Source organism: Apis cerana, linkage group LG2, assembly GCF_029169275.1.
Source record: "Apis cerana isolate GH-2021 linkage group LG2, AcerK_1.0, whole genome shotgun sequence".
Taxonomy (NCBI): Eukaryota; Metazoa; Arthropoda; class Insecta; order Hymenoptera; family Apidae; genus Apis; species Apis cerana.
This window is the reverse complement of record NC_083853.1, coordinates 2,494,041-2,510,734: the sequence shown is the minus strand read 5'-3', so window position 1 is coordinate 2,510,734 and position 16,694 is coordinate 2,494,041.

Here is a 16,694-nt window from a genome sequence, read left to right as displayed (position 1 = left end):
GCAAATTAATTAATCTAAGATGAAATTTGATAATACTGAACGCGAAAGATAACACAAGTATGAATATCATTGTCACCCTACGTTGTCCTAAAATCACGAAACGAAACTCTAAACCAAAGATATAACACAATTCCCTATACTAGGGAGCTCAGGGTCCGTCCCTATCCTTCTCCATCCTCTCGGAACGAGAAGAGGCCATAACTCGCGAGAAAACCATTCCCAATATTTCTTCCTCCTCCTCCTCCATACCTGCCCGATAAAGTTCGCAAAACGGAGATAATTCGGAACTCTTCGAAAGCTACCGCCCCTCAGATCCTTATTCACGGATCGCTGCTGAACGAGCTATGCCCACACATAGCTTCGGGCAATCGGCTGTCACCCAGATTGATGAGTAGTCGAAAGTTCCGAAACAATTATTGTTATTCTGATTACATAATAAGCCGAGAGATGCCGAATGTTCCATCATCGTGGAGGGAGAGATAGAGATAGTCTCGCTCGATGCATAATCGGAGATCAAGAAAGAAGAAGACGCAAAGAAAAAGAGAAAGAGAGAGAGAGAATAAGGAAGTGTGTATGTGCGTCGTACGTGAATGTGCGTGTTTGTGCGCATAAGTTGGAAAAAGATTGAAGGAGGTCCGCAAGAAAAAGAGAGGAATTACAAAGGCAGGATAGGCGAAGGAAGATGGAAGTAGCAAAAGGAGGAGAGGTGAAGAGAAGAGAAGAGAGCCGAATCTTTAGGAGTGTAAGCATAATTCCGAAGGGACTCGGGCCAGTTCCGCGAATTCGCGTAATCGATTCCGTCATGTCGCGGACCACCCGGGTACGGTCCTAATAAATAAGTAATACGTCGGTTCAACCAAGAGATCAGGATTCCGGGAGGGGCGAGGGCCAAGGAGATGCATTGTATGCCGAAAGCGGTATACGCGTGTACCGCTTTCAGGCCGGAGGAGTGTCCTCAATCGGCCTCTCTTCATCGCTTCCAACGTTTTATTCTACTTGCGCTCTACGTGCAATCGTTTTGACGCGTTGCTTTAACGATTTTCGAATTTTGGACGAGCGTAATTAATGACCTTGAATTTCGGGATCGAATTGATTTAGCTTGGATGAGAGTCGTGTTTGGAGGAAAGGGGAGGAGGAGAAAATAACGATTTAATTTATTGGCGATTTAGTATTGAAAACAATGAGAGAGTTTGACATTTTTGTTTTAGGATTACAAATTTGGATTTGAAATTAAAATTTGTTCAACAATATGTGAAATGTATTTACGAATGATTGAACGATCGATGTTAGTTTTAATGTTAATTATTTCGTACATTTTGAATACTTTCCAATTGAAGAAATTCATAGTAAGTATATATTTAATGAATACAATATGAATTTAATAAAATTGAAATCTTATAATCTTAAAATTGAAAATATAAAAATATAATATAATATAATAAATATAATATGATAAAATATATAAAATATAGAAAGTGTTTGAGAAAAAATCCTCTATATAGTTCACTAAATAGTTTCAATTAATTTTTTAGGAATAAATTATTTTAAAAGAAACTATAGCGGATAAATTTGAAGATTTAGATTTTAGGATTACGAGTATAATTATATGAGAAACCATGCATGGACAAAGTTTTATTCGAGAAAATAGACATTTCATATAACATCAATCTAATACATACAAACTAACGTAATCTTACTTTACTTTCTAATCCTTCGATGAACTGATGCATTAAGTCAGATAATGCAAATATAATTAAAATTGTTCGGAGGATAAGGCTGAAAGAGAAACTTGGAGAAGATGAAACCGAATGAGCAATGTGTCATATACGCGTGAATTCTCGCGAATTTCTACGATCTTTGCAACACTACGGTCTTAAACTATTTTGAAGAGACCTATAAATACGAGCATGCCGGGTGCAATATGCGACAAGTGTACTGAGACCGAGAATTTGTACTTCGTATTTGGTCAAATGGATGTTAAATATTTGAATTGATAAAATTCGGCTCGGTTCGACCATCTTCGTCGTGAACCATGAATCCATTTTCTTGAAAGAAAATAGATCGATCATTATTTTTAATATTCGAAATTTCTTTATTTAAAAAATATTCTTTATTTAAGACATTCAACGAAGTATAAATGGTTTTTTAAAATGATATAAGTCAAAAGTATTTCTATTTATGAGAAGGAAGTTAGAATAATAATAGAAACAAAATAATTAAAATTATATAATTATTTTTTAATATTGAAGAAAATTTTAATATTCTTTTTATATATAAAATGGTTTTTGTAAAATTAATTTTTGAAATATCGTAAAGAATTTTTTCTTAATATATTATTTTTCTATATTTTTAAATAAAATGATGCTAAAATCAATTAAATCAATTAAAAGATTAAGAAATTTATTATTAAGAATTTAAATTTTATAATTTATATTAATAATTTATATTTATATTTATATTAATAATTTAAATATAAATATATCATATTTATATTATATAATATATATATCATATATTATATTTATATTTATATAAATAATTAAATATAAATAAATTATCATAAATTTTAATTCACTATTAGAAATTATGAATAATAAAAAAAAATTTTACATCTATATTTCATTTCATCTTAATAAATATAATCAATATATCAATTATATATAATACTTTTTAAAGAAAAATATAATAGAATTTATATTTATATAATATAATAATAAAATTTTATATTTCTGAATATTTCAAAAGTTTAATTAATACAATAAAATTGAAGAAGATAATATAAAAAAAAAATATATAAAGCTTTTTATAATATAACATTATTATTATAAATTTAATAATATTAAGAATATTAATATCTATAAAATTTCAACATTTAATTTAATTATATTTTACTCACGATTATTATTACTTTTCCATAATATTATAATTATAAAAATATATATTAAAAATTTTTTTACGGTAACTTCTAAATATTTCAACTTTAAGGAATAAGTATAGATAATAAATACTTTGTTTGTTGTCGTTTTAAACAAAAAGCAAGATGTTTTTTTTCTTTGTGAAACCAAATTTATTTAGCTTATTTAGCTTATCATTTCATTACGGATATTTTTTTTTAATTATATCACAGGGGACGAATGTGAAAATATTAAAACACCTATTGAATATATTATTAAATCTTTCGTAAGAGTATTAAAACTAGGTAGATATGAATGTCTTTTATAGAATTTTACGTTAAATTGTACGTGGAAATTAAAAGTTTTAATGAAATGCCGCCTAAATTTTTAAAAAGTATAGATCCTACTCCGGATCCAATCTCCTGTGTGGACTGAACTTTCAGAAAGTTTTAAATTACAAAATAATTTGTGCGAATTCGGGCTAATTTCTGTGAATTGTTTCGGTAATGTATGGCATTCTTTTACTTCCGTTCCCGATGTATATTATATTCAAAATTACCACAGGAGAGAAATTTGCTCGAAACAATGGGTAAAAGCAAACGTGTCCCGATATATATTTGAACGATTAACAGTTATAAGTTGAAAAGTAAATTTATCAGAATAACTATTAAATATTAAAAAAAGATAAACATTATTTCTTCAGTGTGTGAACACTAAAAATTTTTTAATTTTGTAATATTTTATATACATACATTATACGTTAATTTTATATATGTATAATAATTATATTATATACCATATATAAAAATGAACGTTTTAACGTGTAATTAAATATTTTAAAAAATTTTTTTATTTTTGTGTTTATACATATAATTAAAAAATTAAAATAGTATATAATTAATATACTATATAAATAAAATATACAGTATTCGAATGAAATAGATATAAAATATAAGATGTGATTCTGGAAACTATAACAAATATAACACATGCAAAAGTGTTAATGTTTATTTTCCAAATTATGAACAATGTAATTTTAAGTAAGATGGAATAAAAATAGTTCTGGCACAAAATAAAATTACTTGTAACTTGAAAAATTATATCTATTATATATATTATAAAATTATATATATTTAATACATATATGTATTTGAAATCAGATATATAATAATATTTTAATCTATATATTAAATTTTTCTACTATGTTGTTCATATTATGCAATTACTATATATTCAAGATAAAATTTAAATCTTTATACACACCTAAATATTAAATAACATTACAAGCTCCACGAAATATAAAATCACGAATACGAAAAAAAAAAGAGGCAAAATCGATTCGAACCATGTTGAAACGTGTTAATCGAGCGAAACAAATCTAAGAGCGAATTTGATAGGTCACGTCACAACCAACGTAGAGAAATATAGGGTATAATACATACGCATGTACACGTTCCAAATAAGATCTCAGGTTGCCGATGTGACATCCGAGCACCCGAAAGGGACCTCACGTGGCCAAGTGAGATTTTCTTGCATGGTTATACGGTAACACTTGGACCGCGTAACACTTGGAAGGTGTCGGCAGGTCCTTCGTCCAGGGTCACTATCACGAGGTGGTGGATAGCGAGCGCAGAATAGGTCTTCGTGAACACACAAAGAGAGAGAGAAAGAGAGAGAACATTCGTGGGAGTTACCTGTAAACTCGATACTTGATCATCGGGCCTGACATTCGAGGCTCCATAATAATGACTGATTCGAAAAAATCAATCTAAAGATTAGATGAACTCAACTTGACTTCGAATTATTTTACTTCGAATTATTTCAATTCACTCATGAATTCGAAGAAGATAAAATGTAATGAATTACGAATTTTTTGGATATTTTTAATATCATAATATAATGTATCATGTTTCTTTTAAAAATACAAGCTGTGAGTCAAAATAATTTGAATTTCCATTATTTCAATTTCATATAATTCATAACAAGATCATTGATATAATCGTGAAACATTTTGATTCTAGAAATTAAATAATAAAATTTTGCTATAAATTGATAATAATTGCTTTTTTATTCAAATATAAATGATTGAAGTTTGCATTAGATGAAACGAGATAAAGAGAAATGGCCATCGTCTATCATCATCATATCGCCATGACACTCTATTTTCGTTTTATTTTATCTAAAGAGAGCTTAAATTATATATTTAATAAATAATCTCAACCATTATTGCAAACTAACTTTTCTATTTTTTTTTTTTTTTTGGTCTCTAAAATCAATCTTCCAAAGATGTTTCACAAATGTATTAACAATTTATACATTATTTCTTGTATTCTTACCATTATTTATATAACCAATTCATTATAAATATACTTAATGATCAATAAGTATGTTCATATTTTCGTTCATATTCATTTAATTTGTTACAAAACAAGACATTTATTTCTCTGCATTATATGTTGCATACTTTACGAAATTTCAATATATTAATAATAATGAAATATTTTGAGTAGTAATGACACGTTTTTTTAAAATTAACGTTTTATGAGGAGAAAATTCTGACTAAAAAGAAAAAAATTAAATATATATTTCAAAATTATATAAAAAGTTATGTATACATTTTTATAATTTTTTGTCTGATATAAATTATCGACATAAACACGTGGTTATTAAAAAGATTAACTGTCATCTTGATATCAATCTTTCACGAATTAGGTCACTCGTGATTTGACTTTTAAAGAAAACGAAATACTATCTTAATGATTGGAAAAAGATGAAATGTCAATAATTTTATTAATTGCATCTTAATGATTAAGAAAAAGGATTAACGATTATTGCCAATAATAATTATTATTATTGTTAAATTGTTATTATTGTATATAATTGTTAGATTATTGTTAATAATTAATTTCGTAATATATATTTTTGATTTTAAGCATTTATCATTTTTACTATATAGTATCTCATATTATATTACACATACATAATAGATATATAATTTCTATAAATTTACAATTTTCATTATTCTATAAATTAATGAGTAATAATAATAGTAAATAAATACATATTCTTTCGAATATTCTTAATTATAACATCTTATATTTTTATTCATCAATCAAATTATTTTATTTAATTTAAAATAGCACACATTCGCATGCATATACGCACGTACGCAAGCGCGCGCCGCACACACACACACATATATATTTTATAAAATAATTCTATTATAATATTTTTTCTACGATTTTAATTTTCTTCAGAAAAAAAAGGTGACACGCTTTTTTTAAAAAAAATAACGGAAATATAATAATAAATACTAGATAAATTAAATTTATTTATAAAATTATTATAATTTTATCATATCCTATTAATATTTAATACATTTTACATATATCGATATCAATAAACTATAAATTCTGAAAACAAAAGAAGAATGGTAGAACTGATAAAATCTGTCATTTAAGAAAGTTACATAAATTCACAACGTTTATATATATACATATAGTATATATATATATATATATATATATATATATATATATATATATTTACATATATGACTCAATCATCCATAACCATCCCAAAGGATAACTCCATTCAACATTGTCTTTCCTTGCTTAAAATGAAAATTTACGCTTCTCGAATAATTTCGAAGATATTATCTGTGATTCCGCGAAACGTTCCTTGAAATATACATACATTAGTAACATTCGCATTATCTTGTTTCGAAGTACAAAAATTCTTATCGGCGTGAAAGATCGTGCAATTAAAACACGTCATTGTCCCTTTGAGAGGTTGATGCGACGCGCGATTAGAGAAACGGTTTCGCGTACAAGCTGAACAAAAATTTCGTGACATTTGAGGGAACAGTCCTTAACAACTTGAGTTTCACTAGTTTGCTGTAATTTTAGTGGGGTAGCCTTTGACTTTTTCGAAAACTAGAACTCAAAGATACTTACGTTTTGTTCCACTTTCGACGATTTAATGTGATCTTTCGAAAAATGATTTTTCTAGAGATAAAAATACTAGAAGAAAATACCTAAAGCTAGAATGAAAAGAAAAAATCAAAATATATGCGTTCATTTTCTAACGGTGAATGAAAACTTGTCTTTAATATTTCTTAAATTTTATGTATGAACAATAATTGTAAAATTCAAATATTTAAACGCAATAAAAACATTAAAGATTTTTTGTTCGTTTTTTAAAGTATGTTTTTAATTATATTTTTATTTACTTTTTAATTTTTATTTTATTAATAATATATATGTATACAATTTATCAATAAAAGATATAATCAATTATAATATTTATAATATTTTTTCTCATTCTTGTTTTAGAGAAATAAATATGTAGAATGATGTTAACATGAATGAGAAAATTAAAAATATTTGTGAAATAATTTTTTTCGATGTATTCAAATTCTAATTCGAATTTCTTCATCCAAAATTATTTTTATACAGCAAAGAATACTATTTGCTAAATCTCACATTTCGATGAGATGATTTCTCAAACCTAAATTTATTCCATATTTAAAACTTGTCCAATCCACATGTTAAATGCATAGTAAATTTAACTCAAACTCGTTCTAAATTTTAAAATATCGAAAATATTTCAAGCAATAATAACTATTATAGTGTGAAATATCGAATCCACATATTTACGTAACAGCTGTAATTATTCCAAAACCTATTGCCTACCCAAAAGAAAATAGCTTTTCCGGAATTACCGACCAAACAGCAAAATCTGTCAATCGTATCGATTTCGATATTTATCACTAATCTTAGACTTAATCACTAAAAACGTATTATCACGATTTTAATCATAGAGTATCACATTAATTGTGAAATCATGTAATATAATTACATAAAATATTATAAAATAAGCTCTTTGTAGAAGAAACATAAAGAAGATGGCTAACAAAAGGCGTATAACAATATTTTTGCTAATGTCTTGGAAAAAAAATCGAAATGGCGATTATATATGTATAAGAAAATGCTGTTCAAAATAATTAACAATATATTTTTAAAATATCGAAATCGATGTGATGGATTGTACGTAAATGATTATCGATTTATCCTTATATCAAAATCCTCATGTCATTTTTAATACCAAATTTGTTCATAAAATTATTATATGTATATATATACATATGTATATCGTCAGAATCGTGATATCCACTCTAACTGTTCATGGGAACATATTTTTCGCGTTTTATTTCGTATCAAATCGATAAAAAAAACGTGTAGAGGAATGAGTTCGATTGAAATTTATGCGAGAGCTTGGTGAAGAGTTAAGCTAACGTGGATAACATCGTTCAAAATCGCTTATTTGATCCTTTTACGACATGCGAGAAAATTTAGGATATGTTCGAATAGACAAGAATTGAAAATGTTCTTATTTTTATTTTTCTTATTTTTTCATTTCTTTTTATGAGAAATATGATTAATAAGATTGATATTAGCTTTCATAACATTCTCTTAGAACCAATTTATAAATTTTTTAAATAATTTAATGTATTCTATTTATAAATAAAAAAATGAGATTTTTTAATCTATAGAAACAATCAGATGAATAGTTTTTTCAAAAAAAAACATCAGACATCTCTATAAAATTTATAGAAATTGTATTAATATTAAGAATATAATATTCACAATAATTATTATGAGTTTATATAAAATTTTTAACATTTTTTAATTTATTTATTAATAAATTATAACAAGTTGTTAAGTTTCATAGTTTAATTCTGATGTGAGTGGCCATATTTTAATTTAATCAATGTCAATTCAATGAAAAATGATTAAGAAGAAGATCTAAAATGACGATCAAAAGATCTTCTGTTTCATCTTTTTATAAATTAGTTTTTGCTAAGCCAGATAAAATTGAAATGATTATGAGACCAGAAACAAATCAAGAAATTTAATAACTTGTCATAACATGCACATAAGAAATACTAGAACATATTAAGTTGATATTGTTGAAAATACATCAGAATAATAATATATATACTTTACATATATGTAATATATATATTTGCAGATATTTCACAAATTAAAGTGATAATTATAAAATATGTAATTATGGGGAAAAATTGCTTATATTACTTTGATAACATATTTTAAAATCATAAAAATCAATGAGATTTTGCTTTAGAAATGATTATTATAATTTTATCAAAAACCAAGAAATTCTTGCAACAAAATTTTATTCTTTATATTCTTAATTTATTTTTAATGAAAATTTAAAATAACACGAATCATGTTATTTTAATATATATTCTATTTTTCAAAAATTATGATTAAAGATAAAAAATGATAAGAAATAAGAATTGTTGGAATTTAAAAATTTGGTAAATACATATACTAATAAATTATTTCGTGAAATAAAAAAATAGTGAAAAATTTTTCAAAATATTGATCAATTTATTACATTTTTATTTAAAAAAAACAAATAGATTATTTTACAAGTAAATATATCACTAATATATGTTATAACGATATAATTTCATATCGATAAAAAATGAGAAAATATTATCTTTATAAATGTTTGAAATTATAAGATATGACAAGCTTTGCAATCACACAGACATTATTTTATTTTGAATAGTTCATATAAAAGAAGATAAAGATATGTGGTCAGAAAATGATTATAAGAGAATATATAAAATGATAGTGTTTCCTTTTATTATAACTCGGCATATTCACATATCATAATGATATCTTTATTATGAACGATAATCCTCAACGATAATAATGTTCTCCATTACGGAAAGTAAAATAATAACGTTTAAACAAAATTAACCCATTAATCTTTTTTATGAAGATTATTTATACACATATTTACAATATATTTACAATTTTACAATAAGAAAACTTGACAAATTTTGTAAAATTATAATTGCTTGAAATTTAAAGCATATGATGAAGTTTATTTATTTAAAAAAAAATATAATAATTCTATCTGTTCTTGTATTATTTTTGAATATTTATTTTAATGATAAGTTTATGAGTTTATAAATTATGATAAGTTTTAATAAAAATATAAAAGTATTTCAATATAATTATATAATTGTAATATATGAAAAATTTTTGTTTGTTTTATAGTAATAATCGAAATGAGAATATTATTCCTTCATAATAATATTAGATCTCGTATTATAAAATTATTCTTTTGTATTCTTAGATTCAATAAATTTTCATTTATTTAGATTATTAGAAAACATTTAAAACGATTAAAAATTCATAAATCAAAATCTAATAAATTAATTTCAAATATTATTTTATTTAAAATTAATATAAAAAATAATTAAAATTATTATTTCAAATTAATTTTGTCCAATGTGATTAATAAAAATGTTTTTAAAAATATTTCTATATCTTTCTTACTTATATTAGGATTGTTCTAAAGTCTGATTGGATTTTGATCAGTTTATAAAACATTGCCACTATATGCCAACATCTTGTGTACAAGAAGGTGTGGACTACAATGTTGCTGGTTACAGGTATAGCGTAGATCATTGATCCTCACATATCCTCAGGCAACAAAAATGACGACCAAAAGATCTTCAACTTCTTTAAAGTGAAGTCATTATTTATTGCGATCGGCAATTTCGATACTGAAACTTTGGATTCGATATATGGCCGATTATAAAGTATCTACACACATCACTTTGTTACTGCTGGATCAGTTGTAAGAAAAAAAAAAAAAAGAAAAAGAAAAAGAAAAAAAAGAAGAGGAAAAAGAACAAAAAAAAAAGTTGAAAAGCAATTAAGCCGGAGATATATAAGTATTTCTGAAAAAATATTTAGTGACTATGCTTTCATGATTGAAATTACATGGGCAGTTGACCGCGACAACTCTGCAACTTTGTTTGCCCCTATGTAAATTTTAAACTGAAATTAATTGCTTGAAATTTAAATAAAAATTAAATTTATTCTCTCGAATAACATTTTTTTATTCTGCCTCTTACTTGTGCACATTTAACTTTCTTCTGTTCTCGTTTATCATTACGTATGTATGCGCTCGGTGAAATCGAACAGTATATCGATCGGGTAAAGTGGACATTTAAACAGCTATATTTTCGAATGAATTTTTAAAATAAATACTGCCTATGAACATTTATACACATACATATGCGTGTGTACATCGAGAAATAATTAGTATCTTGTGATTTATATGTACAGTTCTCATGAATAATACTTATTATGAGGGACAAAAATTTAAGGCGATTATCTTCTTAATAAATCACCGTACAATACTATGTAATAAATATTGAATAATCAGCAATTTGTAATTGCATATATTCCACATATATATTTTTTTCTAAAAGTAATTAAAAATTATTGATTATCATTTAGTATCTACAATGTTACTCTTACTGCTACATATTCATTTTAAATTTATCGGCAACATTAAAAATATTACTACATTATCATAATAGAAATTGTTTATTTAAAAGTAAAAATAACGTAGATATTGAATATTTCCTTATTCATACTAAAGATTATTACTGAATTTTTTATAAAAAAAATATATATAAAATTATATGACTTTACATAAAAAAAAAGAAATAGTAAAACATAAATCATAAAAAAAGTAATAATTACAAAAAAAAACAATTGAAAGCAATTTAAAGAATATTCTGTAAAATTTTCTCGATACTCAACGATATTTAATATAGTAATTGCACAGTGTTACATATATCAAAATTAAAAAGAAAAATTGACATTTAGAAAATATTACAGGTTTGATGGTAGGTATCTGAACATGCAATATCTCAGGTATTATTTACGAAGTCAGCTAACGATCCATATCCTGCTGAGATCAACAGAAGGAGATCCAATTTCATTGTGTTAACCCGTTTTGCTGCATTGTGTGTTCATGCACAGGCAAACACATTCGAACAACTGCAATACCGCTTGTATATACCGTGTACGCGATATACACATGACTTCTCCGTAACCGTGTTGCAACAGGAAAGTTATACAATATAGCCATCGATTACGAGGACAACAGCTACTCGAATATCTACAAAGGATTTTTCAGAAGAAAAAAAAAGAAAATAAAGAAAAAAAAGAAAGAAAGAGAATGAAAGAATGACGAAGATATAATGTTAAAAGCGATCGAAGCAACAACCTGCCAAAAAACCTCATGGAAGCCGTATCACAACATGTTTTTATTCGTTGTAAAGATTTTGCTTCCTTGAACAATTCCCTCTTTTCTATCCATCCTTTTTTTCGATGCATGTCTATTCGGAACCTGATCTTCTTGTTGAAATGCGTGTCCCTTTTCATGAATTACGTTACACTGTTATGTAACGTATAAAGTTCCGCATTACGCGAATAACTCGATGCACGCACGTGTGTGCATCGATTGCAACTTCTCTTCGTGCAAGTTTCCCCATGCAAAATTAGAGCACGGAAATTAGTTTATTTAAAAAAAAAAAGGCCACTCTTCGTTGTTATCTCGTACGACAAATTATCTCAAACCGCGTATGCGATTTTCATTGATGTTCTGATATTTATTATTTTCTTATTATAATTATACGTTTATTTCGTGATGTTTAGGTTGAAAAAATACTATTATCTTCCGGTGAAATAAAAATACTTTTGGCTGCTTTTGTAATTCATAATTCAAATAATTTATGGAAATAATAATCAGAGACAATTGTACGATGAATTTATTTTTATCAAGCAAAGTGCATTTTGAATTTGAGACTCACAATCTAAATTCAAACAGTATTTAATTCAAAAATTATATATTTGATGTCAAATTCAAATTGACAGAGAGAATTTGAATCTTTTATATAAATATTTTAAAGAATAGAAGCAATAGATTCAAATCAATTTTTTTCATTTTTTGAAATATATAATACTTACATAATATATAATCTAATTACATACTAAAAACATAATATAGATACGATATTTTCACACGTTATCGAACGAAATTATATTATAACCAAATACATATTATTTTCAAACTTCATTATCCATAATTCTATATAATTTCATAAATTTATTTAATTCGATCGATCCACTATTGGAACCGTTTAGTATCTAAAATATCTGTATATAAACCGTTAATATTGCACCATCAAATCCTATTCCATTGAATTTGATTTGAATCACACATTGTGATTTGAATCACAGATTTGATTGATTTCTCCTATCCATCACTAATCGCAATATGGCTACAGCGATGTTCACATTTTTCTTTCCTTTTTTTTTTTCTTTATTGATCCGCCGTTTATGGACAAAGTAGATCTTCCTCGAGTGTACAATATTATTGACACGGTTGAATGGCAAGGCTGTGAGAGGGATCGGAAAAGAAGTGATTACCGAAAAAGGCCGATCCTCGATGAGCCGGCAGCGCCATTACTGATTATACCGAGATACATCGTTGCCCCTCACTGTAACAATGTATGATGTATTCATAAGGAACGTACACCTACACAGAGGGCACAACGCCTGCATCATCAAGCCACGTCGGCCTGTCGTGTGTGTTTTCTTGTACACACACGGGCGGGCGGGCGGGCGGTGGCCCGAGGAGTATGCATCCCGTTGAAGAGTGTGGAGAGAACGGACTCGGGTTGCCGCTCACATGACGGAAAGAGAGGGAAAGAGAGAAAGAGTTATATGCACGTACGACGTACGTGGTCACCCTGCGATCGACTCACGGGAGTAAAGGTTTTACTGATGGCATACCCCATACACGCAGAGAGGGGCATATAGGCAGAGGTTCCCACACTGTAAGCCATGATTTATTGGCCTGCCACCCGCCAGACCTGCTGTCATCATCGTCCCATGGTTGGTCCAAGATACAGCGAAGCGTACCGTATATAACTTCCCTTTCTGCACGATCTTCGCGCCGTATCGACTCCTTCTTTCCTCGCACCCCGGCGAAACTGTGGAAGGTCTCCGTTTGATGCCGCTCCACAACCGTCCATCCACCTTGTTTTACCTTATGTAGTCCGATAATCTGCCGCACTCGTCGCCATTTAATAATTACCTCCTTCTTATCTACGCTACGAACATTATCTCTGCGTAGGTAGCGTACAACACAGCTTGCCTCTTTTTCTTCCCCTCTTTCCAAGGACCAAGGACGCCACTTTATCGAACGGTACCTTTATTCCAAAAAGCGATTCGTAACGTGACTAGCCGTTTCGTAGAAATGAAACTCGAGTTTCTTTTTCCTTTTTTTTCTTTCTTTCTTTCTTTTTTTTTTTCTTTTTCTTCTTTTTGCAAGACTGCTAATTGCAAGACGATGCGCCTCTTGTCGCAAATGATCGGATGCACTTGATGCACAACCCGACAACAACACGAGGAATGCTTGTGAAAGTTTTACTCGCTTGTGCTCAATTACGAATCAGGTTTCGACGATTTTCGACGATTTCGCAGGTCGTTACTCTTTTTGTCTCTATGTTAGCCGCAACATGAGCAATCGCACTTACTAAACTTAAGAAATCTGTCATATTATTATTATTATTATTCTACTCGAGGAAGGAAAACACGTGTTCTTCGTAAGAATCTATGCCGATGAGTGATGCAATTGCACGATTCGATGAATTTATATTTTCAATAGGAGGGAAAGAGGAGGGTTAGTAATATATATTGCAGGAAGGTAAAAATACAAGAGAAACGTAGATGAATAATGAAATGTCATATTTCATCAACTAAATTCTATAGAAAGTTGGTTAATAATAATGGCAATTCGAATCTTTAATTTTTTTTTTATAAAATTTCAATTTTGTATTTTTTTTTATTTTACGCTTATAATGTTTATAAATATGTGTGTGTGTATGTGTGATATAAATCGTGTGATATAAATTGAATGCATATGCAGATTTTGCTTGTGCAGTAAAAATGTTTTGTGATAAATCAATAAATTATGCACTTTTTGCTTTTATTATTTGATAAAAAGTAATTATGTTTTTGAAAGTTTGATGCGAATTAAAGAATTGATGCTCTAAATTCTGAAAATATGTATAATATTTGTATATAATATATACGTATAATTATTTTTATGTTATTATTTTTTTAAAGAGTGATTCCAGAGATTAAAATTGGTATGCAAAAATGTCCGCCGAAATTAATTAATTTTTTAATAATATTACAAATAATTTTGTATTAAGTTAAATAGAAAATAAAGTGTGACAGGATTAAGATTATATCGGTTCATCTGATAATGATAAAATGAAATTGCTTATAAGTTGAAAAATAAGCTTCAACACACACTTTTGCATATCAACGTTCGTATTTATTTTAATCTCTAGAGTCAGTTTCTTACTATTTTCTACCTACTTTTATATATATTATATAATACCTCTATATAATACTTGTAGATATAACGCTTTCGAGTCGTGTATTATGAAATCGCAACAATATCGTATTAGCAATTTGCATCTTATTATCAGCCTTTATATCATGTAGTTTTTTTTCATTGATTTGATAATTTTTAATTAAATCGATAATTCTTGATAGTTCATATAATATAATTCTTTATTTTTATAATTACAAAATTAAATTATTATATAATAAAAGCGAAAGTGTATGAATGGATAATTAATTCGAGTAAAATTAACGAATTGATCGAAAAACCGCATTATCTAAATAATTTTTCATAATAGTAGAGCATTAGAAACGTTTCTTTATCTGAAAAATTTTATAATTTTATAATATAATTTCATTAAAATTTTATTAACAAAAATGAAAAAAATTATAACGATTGATTTTACTCCCTTAAAAAGATTTATGATTAAAATAATGATTTCATGTGTAATTCATTATATTTTATAATAAAAACTTTCATTAAAATCCTAACTTTTGAGTTAAATAAATTTTCTTGTATATAAGATAAGGGATACAAATACTTTTTAAAATCACTGTTTAAATTAATTTTCTCTTGTTTTCTCAAGAGTTAATCATTATGTTGTTAATAAAATAAATAAATTAATGGATTAAATATATGAAATAGATTGATATATTAAGGAAAAAAACGTTGATTATAATATTCATTTCGAGACATAATAATTCTAGACATATGCTGCTAAAACTACTGCCAAAATCAAATAAATTAGAATAGATTAGAATAGAATTAATTCCTTTTCAAACTGTTCTATTCAACAGATATTATATATTTGACTATTATCTATTTCGTTCAATGTAATGTGATTTGAATAGAATGATTGAAATACTTGAAAAATGACAATGAAATAAAATATTGGATCTACTTCTTTATCTCGAAATAGAATTCAATTCTTTTTTTTTATAACAATAGAAATAAATAATTCAAATTGATAAATATTATTTCAAATCAATTTTAGAAATTATAAAGAAAAATTGCTAGTTTTGTTTTCGAATCTTTAAACACAGAGAAAGTATCGAAGTGACTATAAATAAAAAAGAAAAACAAAAAAAAAGAAACAAACGAATAACATTAGAAAATTTATGAAATATAAAATATTTGTAATAAATTATTATAATATTTATTTATTTTTTTAAATAAATTGTTTTATTTTTTAGAATTGTTTCTTTCTATTAATCAAAAATATTTTATCACTTTCTTCGATGCTTCATAATCATAAAATAAATAACAAGTCAAATAACGCTTAAATGTATAAGCACGTGTAAAAACTTTCCATTATAAAGTGGGAACAAAAAACATCCATTAAACAAAAAAATATTAATGAACAGTAATGACTGTTGCAAAAAATTCTAATCTTTGTTTTACTTATTTTTTAATTATTATTAAATGTATAGAGAAAGTTACATATAAGTGAACACAGAATGACTAATATATAGTACA